Genomic DNA, 24,537 nt, shown 5'->3' with positions numbered 1-24,537 from the left:
TATCTCCCACTCCCTCCTTCTAAACCATCTCTCTAATCTCAGCCTTAGCCAAAATGCTCTTTCCTGGTTCACTAGTTACCTCTCAAACAGGTCCCAAGCTGTGAAATGGGGCCAAGCTACATCTACCTTCCTTCCTACACCTACCGGAGTACCTCAAGGTTCCATTCTTGGCCCATTACTGTTCAACATCTTTATTAATGACTTCCATAAAGCCATCCCCAACACCAGAGTTGTTCAATACGCTGACGATTCCACTCTTATCTGCCATGCCCCTAACCAAACAGAACTCCAAGCTCTAACCCAAACTGCCTTTTCTACCACTGAAAACTGGATGTTCCAAAATCACCTCTCCCTTAATGCCAACAAAACTAAGATCCTCCTCTTTCCACCCTCCAAATCCTCACCACTAGACAAACACTCCTTTCATATTACCAGCCTTTCCAACTCCACTATTGAAATAGTAACCTCCACCAAACTTCTCTGTGTCATAATTGATGACCAGCTGAAATTCAATAATCATATCCAGCTAAACATCAAAAAACACACATAAAACTTGGCTTATTGTACAGAAATAACCACTTTCTGTCTCCTTCCACTAGGCTAACCCTTGCCTCTACTTACTTCCTTCCCTATCTACTTTATGATGCTCCTCTGCTCACTAATATTTCATCCAATCTCACCTCCAAACTGGAACAATGCTATAACAAAATATCCAAATTTGCTACCAATGCCAAGTCCATCACTCAACACTGCCCCCCTCCACTCTCTAAATTGGCTTGAACTCCCTAATCAACTTACCTTTCTCCAACTCTCCATTGCCTATAAACTACTGTTCCATCCAACCAACTGTCCTGCTCTTCCAAACATTCTTCTACCTATAACCCCCCTAGACCCTTAGATCTTCTCACTAAAACCTGATCACTGTACAAAAACCCAAGTGCCCAGCTGGCCACATGCTTTTATCCTTCACCCTTGCTAAAAAATGGAATGCCCTACCCACCTCTCTAAGATCCTGCAACAACCTAGATAACTTCAAAGACCTACTTCATTCTCACCTCTATCTTAATAAAATTTGCAACTGCACTCTTCAACCTACACCTTTCAAATCATCCTCCTCCTTCTCTCCTGGCTAACCCCCATTCTCAATTAAATTCTCTTTCACCTCTCCTAAAATACTATCTGTATAAGCGACTCATATATTATCTTTACTAGATGAATTAGTTACTAAGTCACCCTAGGCTGACCATCATTTTCTCCTCTTCTCTTCTATATTCCTAATTGCATGAGCAACTAAAGTTATCTCCTCCTGCTTTCTTCATCCCAGAATATTTTACTTCACTTTTCTTTTGTGCTGAAACCTAACTAAATCTGTTAATATTTTGCTATGTTTTGCCATCAGACATTACTATTGTAGACTGTTCGTAAAATCCTGTTAATCATTGTAAATTATTGTACTACTGTAGACTGTTCTTAAAATCCTGTTTAATCGCTGTAAATTATTTTTTGTCTGAACTCTTTTGTAATAAATACTGTTGTTTTTGTGGAGCTTTTCTCCCTGGGCCTCCACTGAAAACAGGCCCCAAAGCCCAGTGGACCTCCCCGGTAATCCAACTGAAATAAATAAATAATAAATAAATAAATTATTGCACTAAATGTCTGTTGAATGTTTTATCCTGCACAATCTGCGGAAGTATTACTGCAAAGTATTTTAAATTAGGTACACTACTGTTGATAAAGATATATCACATTCTGCCTGCAGCTTAAATCCATAATAAAGTCATACTATTGATGAGAAATCATTGCATGTGTGACATTGTCAGAACCACAAGCTGACATAATAATTTTCTAACCAATAAGAAACAGCAGGTGAAACTGGGTAAATTTCTATCTAGCTATCGCATGGTCAGTACAGGTGCCCCACAGTGATGTGTGCTCGGCCCACTGCTATTTTCCTCTACATTAATGACTGCACCTGTAAGGACCCCTTGGTCAAACTTATTAAATACACAGATGATACAACTGTCATCGGGCTCACTAGGAATGGTGACAAGTCTGCATACAGATGGGAGGTTGAGCAGCTGGACTTTTGGTGAAGGCAGAATAATCTGGAACTGAACACTCTTAAAACTGTGGAGATGACAGTGGACTTTTAGGATTAGTATATATTATTCCCCCCTCTTTATATTTAATACTGCTGTGTCAGTTGTGGAATCCTTCAAGTTTTTGGGATCTAAAATCTCCCGGGACATGAAGTGGGAGACCAAGCTAGGGTCCATCATAAAAAAGGCACAGCAGTGAATGTACTTTCTGCGACAGCTGAGGAAGTTCAACCTCCCACAGGAACTGTTGATTCAGTTCTATACAGCAGTCATTAAGTCTGTCCTCAGCTCATCCATAGCAGTGTGGTTTGGATCTCTGTCTAGTCATGACAAAAATAGGTTACATCAAATTGTCAGGTCTGCCTAAAATATCACTGGTGCTAGCTTGCCCCCATTACAGGACCTGTGCTATTCCAGAGTTATGAAAAGGGCAGGGGAAATCATCACCGACCCTTCACATCCAGGTATCATATTTTTGAACTATTACCGTCAGCCAGGTGTTATAGATTAAAATGCACCAAAGCAAGCAGATATAAAAACAGTTTTTTTCCACAGGCCATCAAGTTCATAAATGGTTATGTCAGCTTATTAGTTTGGGGTATTTTTTTTCCCAAGCCTCCAAGGATTCTTCAGTATTGTTTATATATGGTTAATACTTGTTTGTTTCAGAGTTTATTTCAGTATTTCTTGCAATGAGTTGCACTTTGCACCTTGTATGTATATGTATATGTATATTTACTTTTTTGTCTTGTTCTTAATAGTTGCATGTTTGTCGTTTGTCTTGTTCTTGATAGTTGTATGTATGTCGTTTATGTAATTCATACTTGGAGAGTCACTGAAACTGTAGTCGAATTCCTTGTATGCATGCATACTTGGCCAACAAATGTGATTCTGAATCTGATGAAACAATTTTTTTGCAACACACCAGAATTTAAACTGCTTATTTAAGTTATTTGTTTTATTCCCAACATTATAATACTGAAGGGGCATTTCCAGTAGACAAAGAAAGTATTTTAGGAGATGAAAATTATTATTTTGCCATTGTTTCAGTCAATTGTGTCACATTCCAAAATTAAAACATATTTTTCCAAAAGTACCATGTAGTCTTCTAGAAATTAAACATTCAGTAGCAAAATCCAGGTAAAGTTTAACTTTCAAAGAAAAAAACAGAAATACTTTAGTCGTTTTGTTTCTTTTGCTATAATGATGTACTAAATTACTTGTTTTAACTGAGTTACTAATGAATAATAATTATCATCACAGCTGTGATACATCAAATTCTGCTTAGTCTGTAAGTTAGAGCAATTTCGTAACTACTGATGTGGGTGTCTGTGGGGAATTGTGGAGCCTTGGAATCAACTATCTGAGTATCTTTCTTTTCTATGAAATATAAACTCTGAGATTTTAAAGGTTTTTGAAGTTAGGAGATTATTCCTTTTATAATTGTGAAGAAAAGAGTTTCTTATGTAGTTCTTATTGTTTAAGGGCCCATAATGTAAAATGTGAATCTGTGGTTCATCAGCAAATCTACCTTGCTCCAGTAAGTCAGTGGTGCATGTGAGATGTCCTTGTGATCATGCATGATACATGACCTAAGTGGTTTTCATACTTCCATATTTCAATTTACCATGGTATGGAATGATTTACATAAACTGACACAACTGTCTGGTGTTTTTTCAGTCTATGTTGCAAATGTACAAGGGAGAGGATCACAGCACCCACTTAGGCAAATGGTATCCCTGCTACAGCACAACCTACTAGCCATAGTTCTGGACTGCACACTGTGCAACTATAATAAACAGCTGGTCCTACACTGCCCAGTGATACTTGATATCACTCAAAAGAGAAGGATAGCATGGCACAATGTTCACTTATATTTCAGTCAGTTATACTGTAGGTGTTCCTATTAGAAGAGTGAATGCTTAAAACAGCAAGCACTCTTCTGTTGATCTGTAAAAAACGAAACTGCAAAATGTTGAAGGCATGGAACAGCGATTTTTTTTCCCATGGAAAAAAATCACTGGGCCATTCTCGGGACTTTGCTGTTTTCTCCATTGTGGTGCAATCTCGGAGTTGGTATATTTAAGTTGGGGACTGTGGGGGGCAAAGCTCCCCACTTTATTTTGTCAGTATATTCTTTTTTTTTTTTTTGGATCAGCAATGTTTTTTCCCTGGGAAAAAAAATCTCTGTTCCATGCCTTCGATATTTTGCAGTTTTGGTTTTTACTGTTCGATAGAGCGTTCGTTGTTTTAAGCATTCGCTCTTCTAATATAGACCCATACTTTCTGTTATTGCAATTGCACTTGTGCTGGAACTTTTATGAATCTATTTGACACACCACCTTTGCAACTGTACAGCGACAAACAGATAAAGAACATAGGCTAATTTCAGTTATACAGTAGATATTTATGAATTCCATTAACTCTAAGCAGAAGTACTGATAACTGTACTGACAGAAGAGACCTAGTTAAAACTCACAGCAAATATGACAAAATCATATAATGATTATAATCAGTAATGAAGTAAAATGACAACTATAAACTTAACTAAATTGTTACTGAGGAAGCTTAAGCTTATTTTAAAAAGTCAGGCCAAAACAAAGAAGGGGGAGGGAAAATTTGGGATGAAACCAAAATTCTGATGCCCACAACTACAAGGACAGCTTCTGTATTGAAAGGCATTAACTTAAAGGATTTGCTGATTTCCTGCTATCTGAGAAATTATGGAAGTATGTTCAAGATAAAAGAGAGACAGGAGCTAAAGTTTCCAAAACTGTATCATTTTATTCCTCTTACAGAAATGTTTTTTTTTTCATATTTGCAGACATGTGTCTCTAAATATGTATAAGTTTACAAAGTGTTGTGTTGAAAAAAACTCAATGTTTTTTTCCCTCAGTTTTAAGTCTTTGATTTATTCATTAATATTTACCTAACTGTGGTAGGCCTTGCAAGGATCACACTATGTTCCATACCAAATGCTGCATGACAATAACAGCTCTTTTTGAAGGGGGATAAAACCCTGACTATGACCCAGGCATTGATTAGTGTAGCTCATGCATTGCTGTAGCTAACTGAGAAGGGAGAAAAAAGTAAGAAAAAAGGTGATTTTCACCCCTCTTTACCCCTATATATTGTTGAACCTCTTCCCAAATCATCATGGCTCCCAGTGGATGGGGCACCACACAAGGAGGTAACCCTCCTTCCCAATAAACTCCACTGACTTTTTCCCACCTTGTTTAGGCAGGTCTTCCTGTGGAGGGAATAGTTCAAAAAATGGAGGACAGAGATACTGAGGGGTCATCGAGCAGCCAGTAGTCACATACAGTGTGTAGAACCAAAAATAAATAAATACATACATACATAAATAAATGATGTATGACAATAATTCAGATACATGTTTGCAACATACATATGTGATGTACAGGTTGTGGATGACACAGTCTCATATGCATAAACCAACATATATGTTAGTGCCATAGTTCTGTATAAAATGTCTGCAATAGGTAACAGAGTTCAGTGTAAGTTGATGCATGGCATTGCAAATATACACAGTTCAAATATGCTTCCCTGTCCTTTTGTGTGATTAACATATCACTTTGCTAATGGTATACTGTATTGCCTGTGACATGCTACCCTTGGTTATTTTTGCATACATGTATTTGCCTACCCTATGCATATCTACTATGGCAAGATTTGACAATGTTTACACAATGTAATGAGGGAACAATCTAAGACTGTTATGTCTTCACACCTGTAAATGTCTACCATATGTATTTTGACATCTTTGTATATGTTTCAGGCATAACTCCCAACCTCTAAGTGCAAGAAATCTGAACAAAGTAAATAATGGAGGGGGTAAAGGCCCAACATGAGGGTCAAATTTGAAATACTGCTCTTACAAACTCAGAAAGTATCTAGAATAGCAGGTTTTGCTTTAGCATGCATATTCTGAAGGTTATGAAGACAAGCACTCAAATATATGTCATCATTTAGCAACTTCAGTCCTCAGTGATTTGCCAGAAAACCACATATTTTATGAGTAGCATTCAGGAAATATGAGACAAAATCTGTACATTCTTCCAAAGTCGGGCCAGTTGAGATGTAAGGTTTTTACACCCTTCCAAATGTTTTCGTTTGGGGAGGATTTCAAGCTGACATATCTGTACATATTGTACATGTCTTGCATGCATAATCTGACATGTTTGCATATTTCTGAGGGTAATACAGAAAATCTTCAGTGTTTGCATAGGTTGGGTTTTGATCTCAAATTTAACGTTTGCATAAATATCTTGCAGTCATAGTTTGATGTCCTTCTGTATGTTTTGGAAGATGTATAATGCATCTTTCCACATAGGGATGTGTGTGGGTGGGATGAAAAAACATCATGCTGGTATGTTTATAAGCCTTGCAACTTCCATCTTGTTGTGTTGAGTTTTGTTAAGACTAATGTTGACACCCTTGCATATGTCTAAGGTGTGGCTGCTTTTATATGGAAAATCCAAAAACCTGTGTAAGTTATGAACACAGTGAATGCACTTGCCTTAAACAATTCATACAGCCTTGCAACTCAGAGGAGGAACCTCATAATGGAGCACCTGAATTACAAGAGTTACATATACATATTAATGTAATAGCTGATATAGATAATCTTACTTGTGTAAAATCACATGTATTTGCACATTTATGAGTGTGAAGCACATCCTGCGCACTTCTATTTTCACTCACTCATGATACCCTTGAATATTTAGTGAGTGCAATCTTAAACCTACATATCTGCATAGCTGTACATCTCTACAGAGATGGCTACCTCTACCATTATGGCCTCGTTATAGTTAGTACTATAAAATTTGCTTGTATACTGAAAGTTGAGATAGTCCTGCATGTTTGTGTTTTTCCTGTATTCTGCATACTCTTTTTATGACCTATGTATGCTAGGTGGTGAAGTAACCTGGCCTAGAACTGACATAGTGAAAACTAGTGCATGCCTTGCACACCATGCAAAGCCACATTGCACGCACTAATCACACCTCTGTGTGAAATTTCAGCTCCAGTCTGCAGCGTTGGAATACCTTTGCATGTCTTACATGTGCTGATTGATAACTGCAATCAGGGATAGTATTTGAATCAATATGTTTGCTCTAAACACTTCAACTATAGCAGTCACATCTGCAGGCTGTAGTTGTCCTGCACAGACTGATTACTTGCTCTATGGCATGTGTTTAAACCATCAGTGTGTGCATATAGTAGGGAGATACTGACATAGTTATGTTATTTTAATTCAAGGGTATTACTGCAAATACAGTAGTCAGATATCTTTACAGAGCACTAGTAGCAAGAGCTTTAGAAGTATGTGCCACAAGTTTTGTTTTATTAACATTTATATTGAGTTTATTCTTGTAGCTGTGGTGGTACAGTGGTAGCATTGTTGCCTCACAGCAAGAGGTTCTCCTGTTCGATTCTTGGCTGGAGTGCCTTCTGTCTGGAGTCTGCGTGTCCTCCCTGTGGCCTCTGAAAGACATGTGTGAATGGGTGTGTCTTTGCTGAAAGTCGGGTGTTGGGCTGGCAACTTGGCAGCATAAAAAAAAAAATCTACTGCCAATTATTAGTAGACTGGAGTTCTGCTGTGGTGACCCCTAACCAGGAAAAGACAAACAACATTGAGTTTATCCTTGTAAAATTAGGACTATACATTGCTGAAAGTTGGGTGTTGGGCTGGCAACTTGGCAGCATAAAAAAAAATCTACTGCCAATTATTAGTAGACTGGAGTTCTGCTGTGGTGACCCCTAACCAGGAAAAGACAAACAACATTGAGTTTATCCTTGTAAAATTAGGACTATACATTGTAAAAGTCTGCTGATCTGGATATCTGCAGATATTTATTGGTAAGACCCACTTTTCAGAGGATATGCTCTTCTCAATATATTATAGTTATAAATAAGGGCAATTTGGATGACATGTTGTATATAGAAAATGAGACAAAGAGGGGGCCTAGAATATACTGTTTAGAAACAATGGATTGGAGATGGGAGGTATTGGAATTTGTGGACATGAAGTGATATGAGATGAGAAGGAATGATAATCTCTAAACTAGTTAACAATGATAGGGGAGGGAGGAGCCTATGTTATAGCGTGCAATAAGAAGGAGGTGGGTCTCTAAGACTGAATGTCCATTTAAGGTCAACTGATACAGCCTCATTCAGCAGTGCTTTATTCTTTGTTCTGATAAAGGTTGTTGCCATGTAAAGGGCTGTAATTCTGATACGTAGGAGCTTAAAATGATGTGAGTCACTTGAGAAGTGAAGTAGAGGATGTAGCATTTGTCTCAATATATTTTTTTCAAACATTTTTGCAGTGGTGGTAGTGTGGCTATGGAAATGTTCAGGTCGGGAGGCATTGGAACTTTATGAATGGGGAGTGACAGTGGCTGTTTTCCATACTGGATGAATGATAAGTCTGAGAATAAAAGTTATAAGGGAAAGGGTAAGACAGATGTGATGAGAGACTTTTTAAATGAAATAAAAAAAAATACACACACACAAATATATATATATATATATATATATATATATATATATATATATATATATATATATATATATATATATAAATATGTATATAATTTAATTTTCTCCAGAAATCAATAAATATTATCCACAGTATTTTGCAGTTTTGTCAACTCCTTTCACAATTTAGTTCAAAGAATAACTTGTTTACTTATATACTTACTTTGTTTTTTAATCTTTTTAAAATGTATTTATTTATTTAATTATTTATTTATTTACTAGGAAAACAGACTATATACCCAAGTGATTCTTCCAAATGAGACCTGTAAATACTGTGTGGTTAAGTGATTTGCTCAAATTCATACATTAAGCAAATGGAGACTTACGGAGTCAAACCCAGGCCTACAGAATGCTACACAGTAGCAGATTATAGCTTTAATTGTTTGCAGCAAAGTGTATATTGATGTTTATTTTGATAATCATACACTTAAACATGCTGCAGTTTCTTTGTATCAGCCTTTTTTTCCAGTAACAGGTTTTAGTGGAGAGTTTGTTTAGCAGGTACCCTATACCCATCTATCTTTTAATTGTCATTCTGTTACTACATCTCCAACACATTCCAAGATCCTTACCAAAACCTCTGTTGTACTGCATGCTTGGTTACCTTTTTTTGTAGCCATTCCCTTCCGTTGCCCCTATATCTCATGTGTTCCTCATTGCTGTGTATATCATATGGCAACTCTGCTGTCCTTTCTTTATATATGGCATATCAAATCTCTGAATGCATTTTGGAGAAAAAGGATTTCTCAGGAAAATTTCCTCAGGAGAAGAGCAAAGCAAAGCTTGAAAGGTGAATTTTGACATCTATTTTCAGAGGATATAACAACTTGGTTATAATTAGAGAAGCCTTATCCTAATTCTGTGTCACACAAGGAGCTTTGCCTGCAAAATGTTCTAGCAGTTACAGAGAGAGGGAGAATATAGAGGTGTTAAGTTATCAGAGATTTGAAAACACTGAAAGATGTAGCACAAATATTGCTGTTGCCCAATTTTTGTAGTACAGTGAGGCTTTAACAGCTGAAAAGTACTATGACATGGAGGGACTGTAGGGGCACACTTAGTGCTAACTTATAGACATATGCACATTTGCTTGAGCAGACATAATTTTCATATCAAAAATAACTGATGTCAGCAAGGGGGGTGTTGCTTATTGGAATTTTGGCCAGCATCCAACAACAGCCTTTTCACTCAGGTGATCATCATTGTCATGGGTGTTTTCCTGTTTTGCAGATAACAAGAAATTGTATCCTTTCCCTTTCTGTATTTAGTTAGAAGTTTTTGTTTTCTCTTGTAAAGTCATTATCTCCTCAAGACAAGTATGGCTGTAGAACTGATCACCAGAGACAATTTAGATATTCTTTTATTTTATTGAAAAAAGTAAAAATAATAACCGTAATAATACAATTCTAAAGATCTTTGGCATATAGTCAGGAGGACTGATTCGGCTTGCATGGAGGCCACTAGATTAAATGGAAACAAAAAAAAAAAAAAAAGAAAATATAAATAAACTGTAGCAGGCAGTGAACTGATGTAGATGTTTCTGAGGTGGCTGATAATTGAGTACCACTATCTGAATGTTAGGCTTTTGTTTGGGACTAGTTTGAAGTTGCTAAGTCTGTAGCAATATTTGTGTTGAGTTTGAGAAGTAGGGTCCAGAAATTGTCTCTTTTATTAGACTGATCCTTTAGTCTGTTTCATGAATACAGATTGCTCACTGTCTGTAGAGGCTCAGCTGTTCATTGGTTTAATCATCTTGTCTATCATTTGTCAGTCTTTGTATGGTGTTATTATGTAGTTGGAGAGTATGGATTCAGTTGTTTTTACAGCTGTGAAAGATTCTTATGCCTGGAGCAGCCCCCAATGCTCCGTGATAATACTGCTGATGAAGTGGGGGTGGGGGTGGCACCAGATATGCAAATGCTCATCCTTTGACTTCCAAAATTTTATGTGAAGAATTAACAGTCGATTAGGTATATACAAAAATAAAAAAAATTAAAAAAAAAATAAATAAAAAATAAAAAAAAAAGAAAGGAGCATAGAGAAATTTGATTGGAATCCAGGCAGGGCTTCACATGATATCCTACACAATAGTCAGTGGTACATGCAGCTGTGCAGCTGACAGAACATTTTTCTCTGGCATTTGTTCTTAGTGACAAAATACCTCAGCAGACAAAATGCAACCAAAAAAATGGGTTACTGAGTGCTGAGGGCATCTTCCTTCCATTAGGTTATTTTGCAACATTTCTTGTAGTTAATTTTTTTAATAATAATAATATAAAATGAAAAAATTAATTCAAAAATTAGTAGAAAGTTGCAACTCAGTAGCCCATATGGCACTTCCTTAATTTAAGCTTATACATATATAGGAAGGTATATGGACATTGTACATGTCTAGCGAGAATATTCACAGATGTTTTCATCAGAGGCTTGAAGTGTCAGTTATCATTGTTTTGGAATGGAATTGTAACCTCCGATATTTATTTGAGTCTTACAGTAATGTTATGAAAGTAAAATAAGAACAGGATTTAATAAAACTGAAAGGCAATTTTGCGTGGCTAATAGGTATTTATTTATTAATTTATTCAACATCCCCCTTCCCCGGTTGTATATGAAGTAGGCAAATATTTAAGTGGCTGATAAGAATACGAGAAAATTTAAATTATTTACTTTTACCTACTTCTAACAGCCAGAACCTCCTGCCTCCTACACAATCCAATTCAATTAAATGATTATCTTTAGAAGAGGGATTATGGAATTACTTTGAATGTTATATTAAAATAATGGCTACAAATGTTAATTGAAGTGATGAATATCAATTCTGGTAAGGTTATTTTAAAGTTTTGTAATAGAGGAAGAAACGCCACAAGTGCAAATTACTCTGGGTAAGAGAATATCACTTCTATAGTCTCTATTGACTAATTTCTACAATGGGAATCAAGGGCTCTGCCAGCTAGTTTTTCATAGGGACAGTTATCTAGTACATAATAGCGGGTGATCTATCTATATGCATATATGTATGTGTGTGTGTGTGTGTGTGTGTGTGTGTGTGTGTGTGTGTGTGTGTGTGTGTGTGTGTGTGTGTGTATGTAAATATATAGATCTATCTCTCTCTCTCTCTCTATATATATATATATATATATATATATATATATATATATAGATATATATATAAAAATGTCAACTTTCTTATGGTTGAGACCATAAGTTTGAAGTTTTGAAACTTCAATATTTAAATAAAAAAAATAAATGAACACCAAAAAAAATCTTTTTTTACATGTTTGCAGGGGATAAGCTCTCCTGCACCCTCCACATCCACGGCTAATTACATATACCAACTCCGAGATCGCACTATAGCGTGAAAATGGTAAATATACCATTCTGCACTGTACAACGATCTCCATTTAAATGGTTCAAAGTTTCAAAACTTTGATCTTATGGTCCCGACCGTAAGAAATTTAATGTTTTGAAACTTCAAAATTTAGAAGTAGACCCATATACATACATATATATATATATATATATATATATATATATATATATATATATATATTTTTATTTATTGTATTTATTTTACATTTGTTGACCAGGCTAGTCTAACTGGATATATGTCCATTTTCAGTACAGGCCCAGGGAGATAAGCTCCAAGAGAACAGATATCAAAAACAAACACAAACAGGTAATATACACACAAAATTCATAAACATGATTAACAGGTAAAATAACTTTAAAGAAATAGATTCAGAGATGATCATATAAGCTAGACCAGGGGTGTCCAACCTTTTCAGTTGCAAGGGCCGCATTGAGTCAACAGAAATGGTCTGGGGGCAAGTGAGGACCAAAAAATAAAGGTCTCTCCCATGCAAAAAAAAAAAAAAAAAAAAAGGTCTCTCACATAAACTGAAGAGCAAAAAAAAAAAAAAAACCTCCAGCCCCACCGAACGGTCTAGTTTTATTTATTAATGACTAATATTCACACCTCCTAATTAGACCGTTGTGGTGGTGCTGCGGTTGTGTGTTGCTGTCTGGTTCAATTCTCAGCTATAGCGTCTTCAGTGTGGAGACATGCGTGAATGGGCGTACCTTCGTTGAAGGTTGTGTGTCAGGGCTGGTAACTCGGCACGTAAAAATCAACTACCAATCTTTAGCAGACTGGAGTTCCGCTGTGGCGACCCCTAACCAGGAAAAGCCAAAAGACACTAGTGACTACAACAACATTCACATCTCCTAATTGTGTATTTTCCTTTTCTACTCCACTATCAGACAGGAATTAAAATTGGTCCAAATAACAGTGTATTCTGTATTTATCCACAATTCAGTTTTATCCTGCAGCTATTTCCTTATTGTCATTCAGACACACACATTGATTACTCTCATCTGTTACCTCCATTCTCTATGTCCTGTACCAAAATTCTTCCTAGTGTAACTACATTTACGTGCCAAATACAAACATTTTGTTATAAAATAAGAGTAACTACCCCCAAAACATTGTTGTGGTCCAAATGACAAGAACCCCTTCCCTCCAAAAAGACTGTTTGTACTCTATCAGAAACGTTTGCAATATCGACCTGAAACATAAACATCACACTCAAATTGCTTAGCCAACTTTACAATTCCCACAAACAGTAGAAATCTATCCGTTAACACTGTATTAGAAAAAAATATTAATGTTTTGTGTCTGTCTCCCACTGTCTACTCTTCTTTTTCTTTGAGGTTACTTTATTTCTTCACCCCCTCCCCTTCTGTTACAGTACATTCATTTCCATCATCGTAAGTCTCATTAGCCAGGACAGAAGAGAAATCTGATGCTTACTTTTTGGCTTTGGCCACACTCTTCACAAGTTAAGTAAGGACAAGTTTGCTTAAATATCCTGTTTTACACAAAGAAAGCAGCCCTTTATTTTTTAAGACACAACTACTATAATGCATGAAAAAGTTTGATTATCGAGGTGTTTTAAATTTTCACTACAAACAACTCCACATTACCTTCCCAGACCCAAGTCCAACAATATTTTCTGAAAACTGTGCACAGCTTTACAATGTAGTTGTATCAATTATGCCGAAAAACAATGCAAACCATACAACCAAAAAACACACAACACTTGCAGGAAATGATACATTTTCTTTTTACTAGTTATTTTATGCTTACAGATATACTGTGTACTATAACTAATACAATCATGCTCCCTGAATCCATCAGTCCTGTAATTCTTTCCCCTCTTCTCTCTGCCACATTGCAGTTGACAAGTTTAGTAACAGCACAGTCGCAGATTCTACAGTTCTAGTGCTTAGAAATCCAGCATTGTTACATTCTCCAGACATTATTTTTTGTACACTTTGCAAGCTAACAGTAATAGTTCTTAAAGGTATAATATTGCTGTCTCTATTTGTGTTGTACCTGGCTATATGTTCTTTTCTATAACTTTAAAATAAATCAGCTTAGTTATTTTTTTTTCATGTTTGGAGGCAAAGCAGCATAATTAGGAGAAGGTGTTTTTTTAGTCTTTAAAAATGCAAAGCAGTCACTGTCTGGATTCACTTACTTTCGGAAAGTAAAATACTTCTGTACGTCTGAAATTATTTGTTTGTTGTAAAGTCTGCACATGTAAAGCTGCTTACATGTGTGTGAAATTAATTTTATAGTAATCATTTGTGATACGTTAGGTAGGGTTAGGATGCTGCACATTTCTGAGATGTTTGTAGTAGGCTGTCTGCATTGCATAAACTCAAATTGCAGTAGAAAGTGAAACTGCATCCTTTAACCAAGAAGAAAATTACTTAGCTTACCTTTTACTGCTGGAGATGTTGTAGCGTAGTCAGTGTGTACTCTGAAATAAAATAAATCCTCTCTCTCCGCCATGATCTCGCTCCTTCCTTCAGCTTTACCGCAAATATAAAAAATGACCGAACGGTGTTTTGGTGCATGCGCATACCAGCGGAAAGACGCTGGTATGAAAAAAACGTGAAAAAAGTAAGTTGGCGCATGCGCAGAACAGCAGAAGTACGCGGACGTGTAAACACACGGAAAAAAAGTAAAATTTCAATTTAATTTAAATTTAAGGGTCGCGGGCCGCATGGAAGAGCTCTGAGGGCCGCATGCCATGGGCGCTGAGTTGGACACTCCTGAGCTAGACAATCAATTTATAGTAGAGAGTAATGTAATTAAAATTATAGACAACAGGTTGTTACAAATACAAGAAGAGAGGCATGATAAACAATAGTTACTTTAGTAAAGGTAGTCTCTATGATGCTAAGTTTTAAGTAGATGCAAATAAGGGTGTATAGTAGGACTAGGGAATGTTGTATTCAAGGAGAGTAGGACTTGAAAAGAGAGAAGAAGAGGATAGGCAGAAGCAAGATAGAAGAGCTAATTGCTTAGTCAGGCTTTGTACAGGGGCAAAACCAGTGTGATTTGAGGAAGAGTTTGAGTTTACTTTTGAAAAGTGATATAGAGGGGAGAGAGGTAAGTTCATGGGGAAGTAGGTTACAGGATTTTCCAACAGCAGTAGAGAAGAAAGAGAACCCAGCTCTGTTGCTGGATTTTGTAATATTTACAAGCAGTTTGTGTGATGATTGTAGGGTCTTTAGATTGGTATAGGGGGTGATGAGGGTAGATAGTATGGGAGTATTTGTTGGTTGGTAAAGGGTCTTATGGGCCATGGCCATTTGGTGGAAATTGAGCTGATTTTGCAGTTCAAGCCAACCAAGTTGATTCAGATTATGACAGTGGTATGTTATGAAAGGGTTTCCTGTTGCAAATCTGGCTATATTATTGTAGGAATGTTCCATTTTACTGAGGTTGTTTTTAGATAGATTTGTAAATATGGGTGAGGCATAGAGGAAAGTAGAGATTAGATGAGTGTGAGCAATGGTTATTCCAGCTGAAGGAGAAAGGAAGGGTTTGACCCTATAGAGAGAGCCAAGTTTTTATTATTGATATGGGTGTCAAAGTTGAATTTGTCATCTATGGTGATGCCTAGTAGTTTTGTTGTAGGTTCTGGGAATATGAGAGTGCCATTGTTGAATGTTACAGTGAAATCTATAGGGGAAGACCTATGCATAGGAGTAAAAAGGAGGAGTTTAGTTTTTTGGGGTTCAGTAGGAGGCAGCGTTGTGAAAAACATTTTTCAACTGTATTAAACACTGTTTGGGTAAGGGAGTGAAGTTCAGATGTGGTTGAGGATGAGCATACAAGAGTGGAGTCATCTGCATATTGGATGCATGTTGCTTGGGGAATTGCTAGGTGAAGGTCATTGATAAATAAAGTGAACATTAAGGGTCCTAAGATGGACCCCTGAGGGACACCAAGGTTAACTGGCAGGTGGGTAGATAGAGAATTATGCCAAAGAACAGCCTGTTGCCTGTTTTCTAGGTAGGATTTGAACCATTTTATAGCAGGCTTATCCAGTGACAGGGATATAAGGATGTGTAAAAGTATCTGGTGATTTGCCATATTGAATGCTCTAGACAGATCGATGAACAAAGCACAGGACAGAATATTTTGGTTTCGTTTTTTGTTGATATGATCTTTAAAGGAGAGGAGGGCAGTATTAATGCTGTGGGAAGGACTGAAACCATGTTGACAGCTGGATAGCAACTTATTATGGATAAGGTGGTCTAGCATTTGCTTATGGATACATTTCTCCATAATCTTTGCCAAAGGAGAAAGCAGGGCTATATATATATATATATATATATATATATATATATATATATATATATATATATATACATATTAAAAGATATCAGTTGATATTAATATATTTCTTTTTCAACAGCTGTTCTGGCATTTAATTCCCAATGAACCAGATAAACCTCAGATTCCAAGGAAATGTTTAATGAGCTGGAAGCAGAAGGCAGCCAGGCCATGTCATTGGGATCCATAAGAGAGAGGAACACAATGAAACTTGACTGTGCTACAGTGACAGAGGTGCCTGCAAAGAAAGACAGTTCTAGATCACAGTGGGATATGGAGAGTGCCCTGGACCTAGAAGCCTAAGCAGCTATTGCTATGTCAATGTCTTTCAGAAGAGGCAGACAATGATGGGTTTACTGTGAAAGGTTTTATGGAAGGGGAATATTTACCCCATCAGAACCAAGATGAATATCTTGAGGAATTCCTGTACTCTCTCCCAGAAGGTAGCAAAAGTAGACTGTCTGATTTAGTTTTGGAGAAGGGTTTTGGGTCATTAGTAGACAGATGAAGCAGATGTTTTATAATGTTCCACAGACATCTGATCTCCCTCCAAGCAATTCAGAACAAGTCATGTGAAGGGAAGAAAGCAGGAACCATTTAAAATAGTAAGAATTAAAAAATAAGAAGTACACAATTCATGTTGCCAGTGTCTACACAAATTCAGTACACCTCTGGGTTTACATTGGTAAGCACCAATATTCCAGGGGCCCACATCACAGCTCACATACCCAAAACAATAAAATATAAAATTATAAATGGGAATTATGTAGATGCATTTGACATGGCAGACACTGAAGGGCTCTACTACTTTCTTGACGCTGAAGAATCCAAACTAAAGGATTTGTTGGCAGCTTTAGCCACACTGGGTAAGAAATCAACTAATAAACCTATTCAGAAGAACTGGGGCTCCTAGACAGTAGGATTTATAATTTTCACAGCAGTCATTGTCAAGAATGACCCTCAGCAGGCTTTACCTGCTGGCTTACTTTATGACCGTTGGAGAGGCACACTATATTCACAGGCATGCTGCTTGATTCTGTTAAAATTATAGGTTTAGAAAACTAAAAGCTGCTAATAAGTGCTTATGGTGGGAAGAACTCCACCCTGATACATGGCTAAGTGCTATTCTAGACAGACCCAACATTAATAATCAAGGCGTTAGCATGGAGTCTCTAACTAATATGAAATCCTATTAAGCTTTCAATAGTGGTGGTTCCTCTTGCTTGCCTGCTATTTTGCCTGCATTTGCTCATACTGTGATAACTATCACTCAGCCTATAACTGCTGACAAAAAGTGATTCAAACCAGACCAATTGCAGGGACAAATAGTAGTGAGTAGCTGCTTTCTCCAAAGCAGTTTAAATGATTGGTGGGAGGGGCTCCTTGCATGCTAACAGGTAATTTTTCAACACAGAGGGGAGCTTTGCAATAAGGTTTCACAGTCCCCAGTTAGGCCACATGAGCTTGTTCAAGAACATATTAAGAATTTGAAATCTACTTTGGGAAAAAATGCCAGTACTAAAAATTTTGAATAAGGAGGTACAAGCAGCAAGAATGGTTGGACCATTTAAAACACTTCCTTGGGCATACTTATTAGTCCCATAAAGAAGGAAGGCAAGTTTCACCTTATTTATCATCTATCCTCCCCTTCCGGGAGTTTAGTCAATGATTTTATTAGTAAGGAAGATGGTAAGGTAAAATATGCTACCCTCGATAACATGGCTACAATTATTCGGAAGTTCACCGATTTCTTGGTGGCTAAACTGGTTATAAAATCTACATTTCGACTGCTGCCTATTCAGGAACAAGATTGTCCAATGTTAAGTCTTTCCTTCCAGAGATAGTTTTATTTTGATAGGCAATACCAATGAGCTGCTCTACCAAGTGGGCAATTTCTGAACTATTCAGCAAGGAAGTACATTGTTGCTGGCAGTAAAGAGTAGGGAACCAAGCTACCATCCACTTCCTCAATGATTTCCTTAACATTGAGGAAGGTGAACAAGACACTAAGTTAGGTATTTTCATCTTCATGGACCAACATATATATTTAAGATTTCCACTAGCAATAGACAAAGTTGAAGATCACAACCATTGTGTCACATTCCTAGGTTTGGAGATTGATGTTCTGGGTACCAGTGCAGGCTGCCAGAGGACAAATTAAACTGGTTGAGGAATTCTGTTAATAGTTCTTGTTAAAACCTAAAACAAGGGTTAGTCAGGACATATCTCTCTCCTTGGTCTCCTTAACTTTGTCCATATTGCAATATCCCCAGCTGGGACATTTTCTAGTTCATTGGCAAACTTAGTAAAAGGGGTGAAGCAAACACCACTGGGTTTGTATCCACAACAAAGTTAAAGAATACTTGCATTCCATGAGCATGTTTTTGGGCCAGTCCAATGGAGTTTTTTTGCAGCAATTTGATTGAGTATCATCAGACTCTCTTCAATTATACATGGACATTGTGGCCAGTAATGCAATGGGTAGGTACTTAAGTGGGAGGGTGGGTTACACAACTTGGCCTTTCTCTTGGGCTGAATTAGTCAAAAAAAAGATATCACATTCCTAGAGGTACTACCTGTTTGGGCTGACATTTATGTGTGGCAAGAACATTTTGAAGACTAGAAAGTACTGTTCCATTCAGACAGCCAGGCCATATCCATGTTCTTTTACAAAGAACAGTCACACAAGGTGCAGTCTGTATTAAGATTGTTGGTTCTCCTTAGTTTAAAAATCTAATTTTTCCTACCAAACATGTTCCAGGTAAATGGATTGCTATAGCTGACAGCTTGTCACTTATCCAGGTTTCATTTATTGGTACCAGAAACTCATCAGTCTTGCATGCCAGTTCCACCACCGAATGAGGCTAGTATAATGGTTAAGGTGTTTACCTTACAGATGCAAGGTGCAGGTTTGATTCTCAGATGGAATAATTTGGCTAGGCTTAAAATGGCCCACAAAGACAGTTAGCCTAGTACTAATCTAGGAGCCTATGGATTTAATTTTTTACTGTGAAATTGAAATCACTTCTCTCACGTAACAACAAACTGGACATCAAACATGTTATCAGCACACACACTTCCTTCTCACACAGAATGAGGGCATATCACATAAAACCACAAAACCACATAAGTGGAGGTACTCACTAGAAGCCTACATAAAGATTAGAGACCTCACGAAAGTAAACCACTTGCACACACTGCTATGCAAGTAGAAACCACTACACATAATAACACATACAGCGGTATCTTTGTAAATAAGCCCCTAAGGCAAAACATTTCAAAACCTAATGTCTTGGTCATAGGCAACTTTATAGGGAGACACACGGATGTCCCCCTCATCAGGCTGGACAAGGAGAAGGTCACAGTCAGCTGCCTGTCAGGAGATAGGATCTGTCATATCAAACATGCACTCAAGTCACTCAACAACACGTATGGTTATGACTCTGTCATTGTCCATGTTGAGGTGAATGACTTGAGACATACCTCTCTAGAATGTATGAAGAAAGACATGACTGAATTCTCAAATTGTGTGTCCCAGACAGGTATGACTCTAACCCTAAGCATAATTCTGCCTTCACCCTGGATAATGCCACAATATAAATAAAAAATTATTTACTTCAACAACTGGCTTAGCTGCTGGCATCAGTTCAAGGGGATGCAGTATTTGCCAGCCTGGGAAGACATGGTCTACAAGCCATGCTACTTTGCCAGAGGTGGTCTGCACCTGTCAACCCTACACTTTTGTATACTGGCAAAGGTGCTTGCCTCCCCATAGTGTCTTTTTTAGGCAATGTCAGAACAACAACATTTCCAATTAAACAAAATCCACTCATGAGAAACTCAAGGTTCTGCTGCTTAATGCAAGGAGTCTAAACATGAAACTGCACTCCCTGCAAGCACTCTTCACCTTGGAAGATGTTGACATCTGTGCAGTCACTGAGGCATTGTTCAAGGCCACAGAGATCACCTCAGGTGTACAAGGCTACAATGGCTTCCACAAGTTCAGACCTCAAAATGAACATGAAAGAACCAAAGGTGGAGATTTATTCAACCTCATTAACGCCAAGTACACCTTAAGACTGATCAAACAGTACTACTGTCTCAAACTACTTCATGCCCAATTAACTAAAATACCCTACCACATCACTCCCCCTCCATGAACCAAGAAAAGTATACCACCTACATGGACGTACTGGAGTCAGTTGCCATACAGCTCAACAGCTTAGTCATGGGAAATTTCATCTATCCTACTATCAACTGGGTGACATGCATGAGAGGATGAACTTGCTCATCCAGAGGTTCCTGGACTTTGTCAATACAAATGCTGCAGTCTGCACTCCCACAAGAGGCTCAAATTTCTTAGATATAGTACTCACTAATATGGTGGGGGACACTGCACTCCCCCATGTGTGATACCCTCCCTGGTTAGGTCGGACCATAAACCAGTCTCATTCAAAGCAAGTGTTGAACCTCCCACCACAGCAGGAGCAAAAAACTAAAAAACTAAAACACTTTTCCAAAGTAAACTGCAGCCTACTAAGTGGTGGTACAAATAGTTTTATACCCACTGCAATCACAGACAACAATGACTCCTATTCAGTGGTGTACACAAATGCCCTGTATAAACACTTGAGCAACTGTATATACTCAGCTGTCCTGAACAGATTAAAACCAGGTCCTCCTGAAAATACATGCCACCCTGGTGGACCTCAAGTATAAACAGATTATATAACAAAAGGAAGAAACTGACCTCTGAGAATAAGAGGGAGCTAACTCAGCAGAGGAAAGTTTCCCTTCGCAGCTTGAACAAGCCAATCAGAAATCTTGTATAGTCCTCTAAAGCTAATTACAAAGGTAAAATAGCATCCTTACCTAAGGATAATCATAAGGCATTCTTTAACTACATCTGAAATCTAAAAGGGAATGCCCAGCTATGTGCCAAACTGGTAGTAGATGGTACTGATCATATTATACCAGAGAAAAATGCCAACCTGCTAGCTGATAGATTTGGCACCAGTGCAACCAGATAACATCCCAGGATGCTTACTAAGCAATCTAAAACAGGACCTAGTAAATCCAATTGGCATTCTCTTTAACCATAGACTGAGAACTGGCTTTGTTCCAGCAGAGTAGAGAACAGCAACTGCAATCCCATTGCACAAAGGGGGGACCATCAATTAACCCTGGGAACTACAGACCTATAAGTCTAACCAACCTCATCTGCAAGGCCATGGAAAGAATCATCATGGACCCTATCAACAAGGACACAGATGACTTTCAAACTCTAAACCCAACACAGTCTGGCTTCCTTAAGGGTAGTTCATGCTTATTAAACCTAGTAGACTATGGAGAAAGTCACCAAAGCCCTGGATGAAAGTAAGACAGTGCATACTGCCTATCTTGACCTAACCAAGGCTTTTGATAGAATCTCCCACTCCAGTATCATTGAGAAACTCTACCAGCTGGGGATTAACCCTTGCATCACTAGATGGGTAGCTAATTGACTCACCAACAGAGCACATACTGTCAAAGTTCGTGACTCCATCTCTACCAGTAGACCCATCACTAGTGACGTAACACAAGGATCTGTGCTGGTCTCTTTACTGTTTGGAATCTAATTCTCAGAAGTCCAGGTTAAAGTAGATGGCCTTTGGCTTACCAAGTTCACTGATAATTGCATATCGTGACCCCCCAATGATGTTAACATATTACAGGAGGGGCTAACACAGACAAATGACTGGTGCCAAAGCCACGATCTAAAACTAAATGCAAAAAAGTGTATTATTATCCCATTGTCAAAGCAGAATTCCCTGTTGATTTTGCAGTATTCACAGCTTCCCCCTAAGTTCAAACCCAGTGGTAAGAGATCTGAGAACACATGTAGATGGCAATCTGAACTCTGACCAACAAGTTTCCACAGTGGTAAGGAAAACCTCCTATTTTGTGCATCTCATAAGTAAGGGCATTGCATCCAGGTCTAACGATGTTATTACTCCACTGTACTTGACCATCATCAGACCATTAATAGAGTATAGTGCTCCTTTCTTTATGTACCTCACCAGACACCTGCAGCAGCTGAAGAGACCACCAAGAAAACACAGGACCTTGAAACCATGAATTGTGTGGACAGAAAGAAAGCTCTGTCACTGTACTGTGCATTATATACACTGGTGAGATGCGACTTCTGCCTTGCCTAAAGGGCAATCTCTGACCCTGCCCTGATGGATATGCTGTACATCTGCAAGTCAAGTGACACAAGAGTCAGTCACTCTAGGGATCTTAACCTAGCCTGTGCATTAACAGAACATTCTGGAGAGACAGCTATATCTCCCAGAGACTGCTGCTACTCTGGAATAAACTTCCAATTCATGTGGAGCAGAGCTCCTCAATGACCCTATATAAGAGCAACCTGGACAAATGGATGGGAGTCTGCAAATTCAACCTGGGGGTGGCACCCATGTTCTTCATGGACGGGGTAGTCGGTGTTTATCATAGATGAGCTCTGCAAATTATGTCCATTGAACCAAAGAAAACTGAGGCAAATTGGGATTAGCATGGCTAGGCTTGTAAGGGCTGTAGGGCTGCTAACCTAGCATCCTCCTATGAACCTACGAACCTATCTGTCTGAATGGGAAAGAATAATGGTGGCCTTGCTGTGTAATTGCTGGGTGTTGAATGCTGGGAAAGCATACACTGCAGCTTTCTCAAAATGTTAAACCTTTTATCTTCAATTACCAAATAATGACAGGCATTGGACCCTTGATGGTTTAATCTACTAACTGTTACATAGATATAATTTAGAGGATTCCCCTAGTTCTTTATGAATACAACTTACAAGTTTAGCTTGGATGGCCAAATGCCTTGGGATAACTGATTTTCCAAATCATTAGTCAGTGATTAGACAGTAAAGGAGTGGAACTGCTCAAAGGCCGATGGTAGAGACTCCAGATGCCCAATTAGGGCCCAATTACTAGGCATTTTTAGTGAAGGATTTCAATTCATTGGCAGTATGGCAGCATTACATATATGGCTATATATATATGGCTATATGCTGGAGCTTTTAGAGACAGTAAATTATTGCAATCAATATAGTGGAGATATGTTATTGTGACAACCATTACAGTGCTTGTGTGGTTAAGGAAACCCAAAACCAATGAAGATGGACTAGGGCAACAAATCTCATTACAAAGTTCAAAACTTTTAGTATTGTGCCCTGTTCACTGGCCTAGACAGTAGAGTGTTTGTTAGACAATGTTTCTATTACTTAACTTGTATGTAGATTGCTGTCTGGCCAACCAATGATGCCTGCAGATGCTAATGTTTTGCTAAGGTAAACTTTGGGTAGACAGGTCATAGCTCATGAAGGTTTCAGTGCACACTCCTTTAGGAGAGGTAGGGATTCAGATTTGACCAGGGTTTAACAGTCAGTAGCAGGAAAGAGAGGAATGGTATGGATCTATATTAAACTGTTGACTAGAGAAATAGTCGACATGCACAATGTAGAACCTGAAGGACTGAAACTCTGGAATAGCAATGGATATAAAAAGTAAGTGTAGAACATTTTTTGCAGGGGGCAAGCATTCCTGCACCATCCCATGTGAGCTGGGCTGCACCCCCCTACAACTCCTGCTAATTATATATTCTGAGATTGCACTACAGTGGGGGAAAGGGTAACCCCCTCCTGCAAAAAATGTTTTATACATACCTTTTCTGTTTGCTGATATTCTGAAGTTTCAATGTTTCAGGTTCAACATTGCGCATGCTGACCAATCCTCCAGTTGATAAATTAAGGTACACCTGAATGGCACTTAGACTGATCTGGCGAGTGAGTGCCTTGGGGCCTTGTCCCCCCACTTAAATCCCCCTACTTTTCTGTGATGCAAATTTACGGTACATGTCCAAGGGGGAGAAGTGTAGGTCAGGTAAAATTATAACTGCTGAGTGAGGTGAGGAGGCACTGTGTATGCTACTGAGTTGTTTGATAGGAATTGGCTGCCATGGGTGGATTGATGCCAACTGACAATTAATGGAAAATACAGCTTAGTATTACGTTCACATTTAGTTTGCATTTATTTTAAAATGTTGCAAATAAGTTGTTTTTTGGATTTATTCAATAAACAGTTGCACTTCCTATTGATGTTATGTAATTTTTGTAGAATAGAGGGTCAAAGAGACAACAAT

The sequence above is a fragment of the Protopterus annectens genome, chromosome 6.part0, assembly GCF_019279795.1.
Source record: "Protopterus annectens isolate FY-2018-M chromosome 6.part0, PAN1.0, whole genome shotgun sequence".
Classification (NCBI taxonomy): domain Eukaryota; kingdom Metazoa; phylum Chordata; order Ceratodontiformes; family Protopteridae; genus Protopterus; species Protopterus annectens.
This window is presented reverse-complemented; position numbering follows the sequence as displayed.